This window comes from Ambystoma mexicanum, chromosome 7p (genome assembly GCF_040938575.1).
Source record: "Ambystoma mexicanum isolate Mex_15411 chromosome 7p, UKY_AmexF1_1, whole genome shotgun sequence".
In the NCBI taxonomy this organism is placed as follows: Eukaryota; Metazoa; Chordata; class Amphibia; order Caudata; family Ambystomatidae; genus Ambystoma; species Ambystoma mexicanum.
This window is the reverse complement of record NC_090939.1, coordinates 599,887,210-599,900,032: the sequence shown is the minus strand read 5'-3', so window position 1 is coordinate 599,900,032 and position 12,823 is coordinate 599,887,210. Positions and strand designations below refer to the sequence as shown.

The 12,823-nt window shown below is 46.4% G+C and overlaps 1 protein-coding gene across 4 annotated transcripts in view; it reads left to right on the top strand.

Annotated features, from left to right (window-relative positions):
- HERC2 (HECT and RLD domain containing E3 ubiquitin protein ligase 2) overlaps positions 1–12,823 on the top strand; it is a 2,956,340-nt gene that overhangs the window by 1,098,983 nt on the left and 1,844,534 nt on the right. The window lies entirely within an intron of this gene.

The following is a 12,823-nucleotide window of genomic DNA, read 5'->3' as shown; positions in this document are numbered from 1 at the left end:
CGAAGAAGAAAAAGAAGTCTGTCGAGTACAGAGACTCCACTCAGCGTAAAAGATCAAAGAGGTCCCAGTCGAGGAGTCGATCAAGGAAGTCTTCGCCTTCGAAGAAGAGATGCCATAGGTCTCCCTCTTCTTCATCTGATTCCTCTACCAAGGTAATCAGGTGCCCGACAAAGTCGGATTCCCCACGTAAATGGGATGCTTTTAGAGAGGAAATGATGCAGATTTTTGAGAATGCGGTCTCAACCCCCCTCAAAAGAATCATGCAAGAGCCATACCCTGGGCGCTCCTTTGGACGACTCAGGGAAATCAAAGGCTACTTCGAGGCCGAGCAGTAAGCCGGCTGTACGTCGCGATACTCGACCCAATGAGAAGGCGTCGAAGATATCGACTCGAGAACCGAGTTCGTCCTCAATACTGGCAAAAGGAAAACACAAGTCGTCGAGGCCTTCGACGAATTTGTCGATGCCAATGGCGCCGAGCGTTTTGACACCAAAATGATTCCTGTTAAATAGACCCCATTGAACCCTATACCGGTTCAGGAAAAAGTTTATAGACCTGTGCGAAAAAATACTTTAAGTCCATGTCCTCAATTTATGAGGAGGACAGTGCTTCTGATGAGGAGACTTCTCAATTTGTGGTGCAGTTTGGCACTCAGAATGTACCTGAAGAGCTCATTGACCCAGAGTCAAGGATGAAAGACCTTCATGACTCCCTCCAGTCTGCTAGTGGACTTCACACTTTGCCAGAGCTGGAGTTTGGTAGGCCTGACCCCTCAGAACATGCAGATTATAGTTACAGAAATCTCATGAACAGGGTCACGGAATACATGCGTTGGGGTCGGGCTTCCCCGGCATATGAGCAGGGTGACATGACGGACATCCTAGACCGGGGACCTCAGAAGGACCCAATCTTGCGCTTCCATAAGGCCCTTCAGAGGAAGGTTGTGGCCAATTGGAAGCTCCAGAATCTGGGCCTGCTGTGAACAGAAACTTATTTAGGAAATATAGACCCTCTAGCAGTGATCCAGACTACCTCAACAAACACCCTACGCCTGAGAGTTTAGCAGTTCAGGCTGCTACTTGAACCAGAATATCTGCCTATCCCTCTACCCCCCCCCCCCGGATCGAGACAAGAAGGTTGATGCCTGGGCACGCAAGTTGTTCACATCAGGCAGCATGGCCTTGAAAAGTACTAACGTCACCTGTACCTTGGCTAGATTTTGTTCTACCCTGTGGGACTGTGTTGCCATGGCGGCTGATCACATCCCGGAAGGCAAAGAAAGGGACGGCTTCCTGGATATAGTAAGGATGGAAAGGAGGCAATAGGAGTGTCTCCAGTCAGGATTGGATACTGCTGACAGCATCATCAGATCCATGGCTGCAAGCACCGCACTGTGCAGGTTTGCATGGTTGAGAAATTTTGGTTTTGCATCGGACGTGCAGGCCAGACTGCTCAACATGCCCTTCGACGGCTAGAGGTTGTTCGGCAGCAAGGCAGATGAGTCTGGAGAAGCTGCAGACCTCCAAGGCCGTGGCTAAGTCCCTTAGCGCCTCCATTCGACAACCTCAACAACCCTTTTCAGGTCCATCTTCCTGGAGGGGTTGTTCTTTTCGTTTCTATTCCTCAGTTGGTAGAGGAAGAGGACAGGCCGGACAAAGGGAGCAAAGAAGATTCCCTTGTGGTGGGCGAGGTAGGAGTGCTAAATCAGCCACAGCAGTGGCATCTTTACCATAAGCCAATGCTGCAGCCGCCTCTAAGCCTCTGAGGCCTCGACCTATACAAACCTGGTGGGAGGCAGAATTTCTCAGAATCTGAACGAATGGCGGGGCATTACTTCAGATGCTTGGGTAATGGAAACAGTAGACCATGGTTACTGCTTTCCCTTTCAAAAAAGGCCCCAAGGTCATCCACCGGGATACAACTCTGTGAAAATTCTGGATCCGCTTCTTGTGCAGGAAATTTGAACCCTGCTAGAAAAAGGTGCAATAAAACATGTACCTGTAAAAGAGAGGAACAAGGGTTGTTATACCCCCTACTTTCTCATTCCCAAGAAGGGCAGAGGATTGAGACCCATCCTGGACTTAAACTTGAACAAGTTCCTCAGGAAGGACAAGTTAAAGATGGTTGCCCTTTCTCAGATCCTTCAGGCTCTCCAACTCCAAGAGTGGTTGGTATCATTGGACCTTCAGTATGCTCACTTTCATGTGCCAATCCATCTCAAGCACAGAAAGTACCCAAGGTTCGCAGTTCTCATTATCAGTTTCGAGTTCTGCCATTCGGGCTGACCTCCGCCCCAAGGGTTTTCACCAAGCTGATGGCGGTAGTGGCAGCTAGTCTCAGGAGAGGGGGGATTCATGTCTACCCGTACCTGGACGATAGTTTGATCAGGGCTCGTTCACCTGAGCAAACCCTGGAACATCTCATTATCACCTGCCACTCCCTACACAGACTGGGCTTCTCCCCCAATTACGAGAAGTCCCACATGATACCCTTCCAAAGACTCCAATTTATCGGAGCAATCCTGGATACTTCCTCAGGGAAAGCCTCGCCTCCCAAGGTGAGGGCTCAACACCTTCTGCAGATGGTAACAAAATTCCAGAATGCCCAGCATCTGCCATCCTTTTTCTGAGGTTGCTTGGTCCCATGGCATCCTGCATTTTTCTGGTGCCAGAGGCCCTATTGAGAATGAGATCCCTTCAATGGGCTCTCAGAACTCAGTGGTCCCAATTCACGGGGAATAAGTCAGACCAACTGCAAGTTCTGAGCAGAGTTGTTCAAGACCACCTATGGTGGGCTTGCAAAGACAACATTCTCAAAAGAATTCTTTTGGCAACCATGGCCGGAGATAACAATAGTTACGGGCGCATCACTCACGGCGTGGGGAGCCCACACCAACAAACTGACAATCAGAAGTCGTTGGTCTCTATCCAAGTCCAAACTACACATCAACCTTTTGGAGCTGAGAGCAATCAGATTAGCGCTGAATGCTTTCCTGCCCTCTGTACGGGGAAAGAATTTCCTGATAATGTCGTACACCACAGTGGCCATGTACTACCTCAACAAGAGAGGTGTAGCGTCACTACCACTGTGCAGAGAGGCAATGCAGTGGTGGTTCTGGGTAATAAAAGAAGGAATCAATCGGCGGTTCACCTAGCTGGAGAGCAGAACATGGCGGCGGACGCTGTGAACAGGCAGAGCAGTCTCCCACCAGTGGGAACTAGTTCAGGAAGACCTTCAGGAGATCTTCATCCTTTGGGGAACCCCTCAAATTGATCTGTTTGCGACCGGTGCCAACCGGAAGTGCGAACTGTATTGCTCAAGGGAATTTCCCCCAAGAGGAGCTCTAGGAAATGCGTTTGTGGTGGACTGGGAATTTCCACTCCTATACGCGTTTCCTCCAGTCCCCGCCATTCCTCACATGATCAGGAGGTTGAGAAATTTCGGGAAATCCATGATCCTAATTGCTCTGGATTGGACCAGGAGGACGTGGTACCCGGACTTTCTGGGCATGTCCATCTGTCCTCCAATATGTCTTCCACAAAGAGAGGATCTTCTCTCACAAGAGGAAGGTCAGCTTCTCCATCCAGAGGTCAAGACTCCCAGCCTTCACGCATGGTTTCTGAGAGGCTGAGATACAAGGATTGGGACCTCCCGGATGACGTAATGGAGATTTTGTTTTCGGCTAGAAGGCCAGCAATCAAATCCTTGTACCGGTGTCGTTGGAATAAATTCAGTAACTGGCGCAAGGACAAGAATGTGGATCCTTTTGAATGTGGCACTCCTATGGTGCTTTCTTGCCTGTTGCATTTGGCAAATCTGGGGCTCCAGATTGGAACCATAAAAGGATACCTGGCGGCACTTTCCATTTTTAAGCGCTCCCCTGAAGCGGTCTCCTGTTTCAAAATACCTTTTATTGTTCAATTTCTGAAGGGACTCACTAATGTGTATCCTCCAGATCAGGTTGAGTAAAACCATAATTCCTGCCGAAAGTAGTCTGACTTCCATTTGTCGCAGAAGATAACGCTACCAACTTTCTACCCTCCTCCTCATTTGGGCAAGGAGGAAGAGAGGCTTCATAGGCTGGACCCAAAAAGGGCTCTAAGCATTTACATTGCAAGAATGGCAAAATTTCGCCATGATGATTATAACTTTTTATGGGATATACTGTCCCCATATTGTGCCTGGCAGTAACTAAACAAACCATATCCCGGTGGATCACACTGGCAATTGCTATTGGGGAATGCTATAGACTTGCGGTAGGGCTTCAAGCTCATTCCACGAGGGGCATGGCAACTTCTGTGGCTCTTCAAAGGGGTATCCCTATAAATGAAATCTGCTCAGCGGCCACTTGGTCGTCCATTCATACATTTGTCAAGCATTACTGCTTGGACTCACCTTTCACTCAAGGAGGCATTTTTGCTAAGGCAGTCCTCCATTCGATTGACGATTAATTTAATTACTATTCCCTCCTCCAAATTGTCACTGATTTGGGAGTCTATCAAAGATGAATACTTGGGAGGACACAATCCATTCTAAGAACAAGTTACTTACCCCTGGTAATGTTCTTTCGACTGAATGTTCCTCCCACGTATTCGTCATCGCCCCTCCTAGCCTACCCCGCCGTACAATTTACGTGTAGTACACTCTGCGTTTTTCCTGAGAGCTTGCAGTCTGGGGTACGCCCGATTAGTTCCTCGGTTAATGGGAATGAAAAAACAGAACTGAAGCCAACGGGCGCTGCACAAGCTATTTGTACTACTGGTGACATCGATGCTCAATGGCAGGCCTAGAAGGACAACAGCGCCATGACATCGAGCACAGCGTTCTCTGCCGAGGAAATGTTTTTCCGAAGCAGCAAAGCTGGCGAGATATGAATATCAAAGATGAGGAATACGTGGGAGGAACATCCAGTCGAAAGAAAGTTACCAGGAGTAAGTAACTTGTTCTTCGTATACCTAATATGTCAAATTTCTCCAGTTAAAATCAAATTCAGCCTGGGACGTCGAAATTCTTGGCGCCAGTAGGTATTGGAAAATGTCTTTAAATTTGGCGGCAGGGTGCCTATTTCCTATGTTCTAGTAGCAGGTCTTTATATGACCTGTAAGTTTCAATTATTTGATGTGTCGAAATCCAGACGACTTCCATAACTTTGATTTTACCTTCTCAGGATACTGAATTATCATGGCTACAATCTATTCTATATTCGTTACACCTCGTACACCATAAGCACAAAGAATCATCATTTTTCCAAAGTACAGGTGCATTCAATTCTAAAAATATGGAATCGCAAGGGGAGGTAGAAACCTAAAAAGAAGCAAAGCGTGCCACATTAACCACCTTTTTTGAGTGATCAATCCCAGCTCAGATCTAACGACAGCCCTCGGAACATTCTGGGGCAAACCTAAGACATCTCTTCATAGCAGGGCCTCAAAACCTTACCTCATCTTCCAATCCAACCATAGGATTATTTCAAGGCCATAAATGAATTTCTGTATTTTTGCAGTATAGTATTTTATTACTGGGTCTATGGAAAAATAACCATACTTAGAAAAAATCTTTTGCATTTTGGGGCGCATTAATTCAATCTTAGTTTCCAAATAGGAGTACATGGCCTTATTATTCAGGAAGGTAAAAGTGGGTAGTCCCAGTATAAAAAAAATAGTCAACCGTGTCCAAATGGGTTAATGACCAAGTCATTTAGCATGGTATACCTCCCAAGGCCATTCAAGAGCCTTTGGACACCCACTTGCGTACAGTCAATCAAAAGAATGTCATCTGCATAAGTGAGACACTAAGGTTTGCTCACTCAATTTGAGGGACGCTAAAGCCAAGTTCCCAATACTCTGTGATGTCTGATATATATATTTCTAAGGCTTGCTGATCTGCTTAGATCACATGCTATGCATAGGCCGACATCTAGTGGGAGCCGCAGACTATCACATTATTGTACCATGGTCCTTCACACATTGAGGTCTCTCAGATTGTTTTTTTTCCGCCATCATAGTCTGACGCAAGTTGCAGAGTTCCTTCTTCTGGCTAACGCCTTTATTATACAAGTTAAAAAGTAGACTTTATTTCTTTGCTTTTCGACGACCGTACACCGCAAGATCTTCGGCGACGGCTTTCAAGGACAGACTTTTTCATCGACGTCTACTTCAACAGTCTCAACCAACTTTGACTGCGAGATACCTAGGCCCCAACGGGCCTCGACTCTTCACAGTAGGGAGAGTGATGGGAGGTCATAATTTCTTTCTCTTATGTAATGCATATTTCCCTATTCTTCTCTTTCCTTTTCCCATTCTGAAAAGCTATGCAAGTTCTGCAAACTTTTTCTTCCCTAGACACTAAAGGACCATGAAACAAAGCGCTGGGCCCCTCATGCAATGCAGGCCATGGCCGTCATGGACGTGGAGGGAGCATCCAGAGATGGCAGCGTTGGTGGACCTGGCAGTCTCCCGTTTGAGCCCCTGACTCCAACAGGCAGTCCGGCGGTTCTGCTACAGATTCGACACTCCGCGTCTCAAGCACTCACACTGCACGCCACACCAAACACACCCCGCATGGTAGACATTCGACTGCGCCGTTGACCGACGAGTCACAAGCAGTGTGGAAGGGAAGGTCCAAAAAGTCCCTGTCCCCTGGGCCATTGCGTTCGCCACATGAAAGGCCCCCAAAACAGATGCTGAAGTCTGTTTCCGACACCGCAAGGAAAATGGACAAGCCCTCAGGTACCGGCAAAGTTGTGTCGCAAGAAGCGTCAACGGCCCTTTCTAATAATTCCAAAAGAGATAACTCATTAAACATGTCCCAGATGCTCTCCTCAAGTCCAAAACGTCAAAAAAATCAAATTCTCCAGCATGAGGTCTGGCATGGATTCACATGCTCATGAATATTCCCTGTCATCAGGCTGGGAATCCTCAGTAAAAGAAAAAAAGTTTCACTTTCACTTACAATCTGTGTTGACCCATGCTGGAGAACAACAGTTACACGTAAGTAACTTGTTCCATCTTCGAAGCCTCTATCCTCATAAAACCCTATTTCAAAGGATAAAGATCACTATGCCTGTAGTGACACCCTTTCAGGGACAATGCTCCATGAACAACCCTCTACATCAGAGGTTTACCTTACCCCTGCTCCCACAAATTTCCCAAGCTCCACTCCATGGACCCCTGAACAGATTAATGAGGAGAATGTGTAGCTTTGTTCATTTTCTTGTTCAACACCCTGATCAACTGTCCAGCCTCCAAGGGCCCTCTAGAGGGGAGGCAGCTAAAGACTAGCCAGCCGCCAAAAAATCCCTGTCTGGACACTTCCCAGCCTAGTACCTCACAAGAAATACCTGAGGACCTATACTACTTTTAACACTTCAGGCTTGCAGGACACTGGTTCAATAGCAGACCAAGGGGACCTAGATTACGCAGTCCAATATTATGATGACCATGATGATATATACATCATACAATCTCCGGACCATCATGACCAACCTGTGGCTGACTCCCCTGTGGATAATCAGCTGCTGTATAATGAACTCCTCTTTAAAGCTGCCAAGCATTTTAAAATTGATTCCCAAGTGGCACAAGTCGACAAGGACTTTGTAGAGGACATCCTTGGGGATAAGAGGGCTGCAGCACAGTTCATACCACTCCTGCATTCAAACCAGAGGCGCATTCAGCCCCCTTTACTTTACCCCACCCTTACAAGGGCAGTTCACCCTCTTATTGAAAAGATGTTCACACCAGCCCCTTGCGACCCATTGTATATTAGGGGTCAATTAAAGCCGGACTCTCTCGTCATGACTACCACAAGAAAGAGAGCGGGCACGCCCTTAGCCTCTGCCGAAGCCCCTCCTGACAAAGAAAGCAGGAAAATATACACTGGGCAGGAAAGTATCTTCCTCGGCTGCATGCCAGATAAGGATAGCCAATAACACCATGCTCTTAGCAAGTTCTAATTGCCAATGCATGGCTACGACAATCTGGTTTTAAACTAGGAACACAAGCCACCCTGTCAAGCTGTAAGTATCCTTGTATCTGCTGCGCCCAGTTACCTAAGGGTTTGGTGCGCATTACCAAATCAATAAACAAACAAACATAAACAAATATGCAGATCGAATCTAATGCCTTATTTGGGAAACCAGTCGAGGACACACAGAAAAGAGCTAAAGAGGAGTACGACACCCTCAAGTCTGACTGATGAACCTTTTGTGTAGAGAGGCGCATTTAATAGACACCGTTTATGAGGATAAAACTCCCAGCGGTCCTCTTAACGACAACCAGAGCGGACGGGCTTGATCTTGGGGTTCCTCGCAAGGTCAATCCTCCCAACCAAATTTTCAAAGAGGGCACAAAAGGTCGAGAAGTAGAGGCAGATCCTCCTCTGCCAGAGGCTCCACCCACCAAAGCTATGACCACCCACTCCAGATCCCGTCCTATGCTTCTCCAGGAGGAGGTTGCATTTGTCATTTTACCCATGCATGGGAGGGGATCACGTCAGACAAGTGGGTACTTTCCACCGTAGCGGGAGGCTAGTGCATCAAACTCATACAAACACTGCCCAACCACCCGCGAAGACAAAGACAGACAATGGAGGAGGAACAGTGCATTCTGCTGGAAGAGGTCCAAGCACTGCTAGAAAAGGACGCCATAGAAATAGTCCCGGCAAACCAGGTAAACAAGGGTATACATTCAATGTACTTCCTTGTACCAAAGAAAAACCTTGCAATGCGGCCTGTCCTAGACCTGCGCTCTGCAAACACATATGTCAAAACACATATATTTTGCATGACAACGCTGTAGGAAGTAATCCCACTTCTAAAACAAGGGGACTACATGGCAACATTGGACATGAAAGATGCATACTTTCATATTTAAATGTTCACAGCGCCCAAAGTATTCCTGCGCTTCAAGATAGCATATCGACACTATCAATTCAAGGTGCTACCCTTCGGCACAGCCTCCGCTCCAAGGGTCTTCACCAATGTATTGGCGGTAGTGGGGGCACACTTGCGCAGACAATCAATCCCAGTGTAACGTTATCTGGACGACTGGCTAATAACAGGGGATTCCCTCCACATTTGCAAGCACAGTACCCAAAGAACAATCAACCTTCTGTTCCAATTGGGGTTCTCAATCAACAAGAAAAAATCCAGCCTTGTGCCAAACCTATACAGTTCGTAGGAGCGATCATAAAAACATGAGGGGCTAGTCTTCCCCTCAAATGAAGGAGTTAAAACATAGTGGTTAGCTAAACAGTGGTCTCAGGCAAGCGGTCAGTGGGACGATCTAGTGTTTGTTTCGCTAACACTAGTATAAGCACTCTTCTGATGGTCAAAGGAAAATCTGTTAAAAGGGAAACCTTTTCGCAATCCTCAAATACAAATCAACCTTCTAGAACTACTGGCGGTGCTTAAAGCCCTGCAAGCTTTCCAACTGCATCTAACAGGCCAAACAGTGCAAGTCCTCACAGACTGCACCACTGCCATGTTGTACATAAAGAAGCAGGGAGGCACACTCTTCAAGTCTATCGAGGCTATCCCAGAAAATGTGAAAGTGGGAACTCAAGCGGAACATGTTCCTAGTGTCTGAACACTTTCCAGGGGAACTCAATTGCCTGGAAGACTTTCTAAGCGGAGATCCTCTACCCAAAAAACATGAGTGTCAACTCAACTAAGAAATTCTAGACTGTCTTCTCCCTCTGGGGTTATCCGCCTTTGGACTTGTTCGCCAGAAGCATATACGCACAATACCCAGATTTCACATCCAGGTTCCCCCAACTCAAATCCAAGGGAAATGCCCTGTGGATGATCTGCTCAGTGTAATTTGCTTACGCTTTTCCACCAACAATGCTCCTGAACAGTTTAGTGCACAAGATGCACCAGGAACAAGCAACTCTAATCCTGGTTTCTCCTATGTGGGCGAGACAACCTTTGTTTCCACATCTGCACAAACTGGCGATGTGCAAACCAATAAAACTCCTGTGAACCTACAACATGCTATTCCACCCATATCCTCAGTCTATGAACTTGCAGTTTAGCTCATGAAGTTATAGAGTTGGGACATTTAAAATTACCTCAAAGGTGTATGTAAATTCTCAAGGAGGCATGCAAACCTAACACCAGGCACCGCTACTTCAATAAATTGAAAAGATTTGTAATAAGATGCTGATCACATAATGTAAACCCTATTGAATGTACTCCTTCACACATTCTTCATTACATGCTCTACTTACTAGTCTCTGGCCTAGTATTTAACTCCATCAAAGTTCACCTAGCGGCTCTGTCCACATACACCACTTGTGTCTAATGGGTCGTACCCATCAATTTTTTTTATTTTTGAGGAGTTTGATATAACAGGTACATTTACTATGAAACAGTAAGTATCACAGACTTCCTCCTGCTCCTGCATTTTCATGACTCATTCTAGTCAGATCCGAGGGGATATCCAGGAGTTAGCAATTATCTTAACTCCTAAGGACCACTCTAAAAGCCTTCGTGTTTATTACAGGAGACCATGCTTTATTTATTTATATATCAAGGGTCCTGTATTTACCAAGAAAGACCTTTCTTTGTTTTGCAATAAAAACACATATGACATGTCAAATAACACGTTCACATTTAACAAGATTCTCACATTCATTCTGGGTTAGTATATATCATGGCTACAATCTAGTGCCTCAGAATTCTGAATTCTCTAGTGTCCGTATTTTTTTAGAAGTTCATATTGGTGATTGAACTTCTCACACAGAGCAATATGTACAGGGGTTCAGAGAAAAGAAAATAATCACATACATGGTGGTTTACAAAATCAAAAACACCACACTGGCTTGTTCTTGTAACAACATCTAAACTGATGTTACCATACAATTTCCTAACTGTGCCTATCCTTTCTTTGTGTTTTAGGACCTCTTCTTCTACTATCCCTTTATTGTTTATAATAGGTGCTCATTTCCCGTCACCTCCGTTACATTTTTTGATGGATGTATATACTGATATTGTGTCGACGCACTGCGTTTCGGCCTCTTCTTCTGAGATTGACCACATGCAAACATTGGTCTTCTCATTAGTTGTACCAGGCCTTCGTCAGGACAGAGAGTGGATTCTTTTTTGGTGATCTTTAATTTTCGAACCCCATATTTATACACAATCTTATTCAATGGGCAAAACGGACAGGTTTTCAGTTGATTGCGTCACTTATTCACGCTGTGTATCGGTGCCCTAGTGGCTTTTTCAAAGATGTGCTAATTCACATGGTATATTCAAGGTTCACTGCGGCACATCATATTTTTTGCAAAACATTGACTAATGTTCTTTTTTTATATACGCACCGGTGGGTCCTCGTCATTTTGTACAGCAGTGTGCTGGTTCTGATGATCTGGTCCAGGATCACTGCATCTCGTTTTTTCTTTTCAGACCATAGCAGCTAATGTTGTTCTAATGTGCGCCGTGCTCTCCTTAGTTTAATGCCACGTTTGCATACAACTCTTGCTTCGGGTGCTAGGACTGCGGGATACCTGTCTGTGATTTGCATACACCACTTTACAAAACAAGGTGTCCTGGTGGAATGTTCCTGTGGTTGATGCTATCATGGAAGGAGTAAAGAGACTTTAGCCCCCCATTTCCAACCTGCCTTCATTTTGGGATCTTAATGTTGTACTCTCAAATTTCATGGGTTCTCCCTTTGAGCCTATGCACAAAGCCAGCCCCAAACACCTAATGTACAAACCAGCTTTTCTGGTAGCCATCACCTCTGTAATATATGATGTGGCATTTATAACACGCCTGTACACAATTGTTCCTAGGCGCACAAGACAAGGAGGGGGAAACAAAGAGAGGACAAAATAACAATCTTACTAGGCCTTGTCATTCAGATCGCACAAGTGCGGGAAAGTGGAGAAGCGCCAAGGGGGAGGAGAAGGGGAGAAGTGCCAGGGGAAGGGGAAGTGCAATTTACTCACAAGCACAGCCAGCAGGTGGCTCATAAGTGCAGAGAGAAGGGACTGTAGGGTTTCAGATAAAGACTCTAAAGTGCTGGGGAGCCTGTGCAGGGGCAACTGGACATGCAGGAGCCTGGGCCCGAGTTCAGAGGGTGACCAGGGGACCAGTGCGCGCTGAGCTGTCTGGTGCATCAGCGGGGGAGAGGAAGAGAAAGCGGAAGCGAAAAGGAAGGTCTTGAGTTGCTTCTGGAACCGGAGGTGGTTCCAGAGGGAGGCCCCAGGCAAGGAGATAGAGATGCCCCCTACACTCTGCTTGCAGAAGCATCTGACCCTCAAGTTGGAGGTGGATGAGCAGAGAGCTCGAAAAGGAAGATGTTTTGGAAGAGAAAGTTGAAGGTTGAGCTGTCCCAGGCCCCAGAAAGCCTTCTGTATGATGCAGAGGGTCTTGAGGTTGATCCTTGCAGCCACAGGGAGCCAGTGAAGAGATTTCAGAGCTGGAGAGATACGATGCCTGGGGTTGAGGCCAAGTCTTGCAGTCCTGTTCTGGATAAGTTGTAATGGTCGAAGAGTAGAGGCAGGAAGATTTAGAAAGAGGCTGTTGCAGTAGTCGAGCCTAGAGAGAACCAGAGCTCTGGAGACAGTGAGCTTCTGGGGGAAAGTGAGAAAAGGAAGAATACCTCTGAGGAGGTGCAGCTGATAATTTGATTTCTTAGAGATGTCAGAAATGTGAGGAGAGAAGGAGAGGGTGGAGTCAAAGATAACACCAAGTTTCTTAGCCTCACAGGCAGGAAGAGGGCCCAGAGTGGGCGGCCAGAGAGAGAGAGAGAGAGGGGAAAGGAGGGAGCGGGTGTCCCAATGAGGAGGATCTCAGTCTTACTGGCATGAAGGCAGA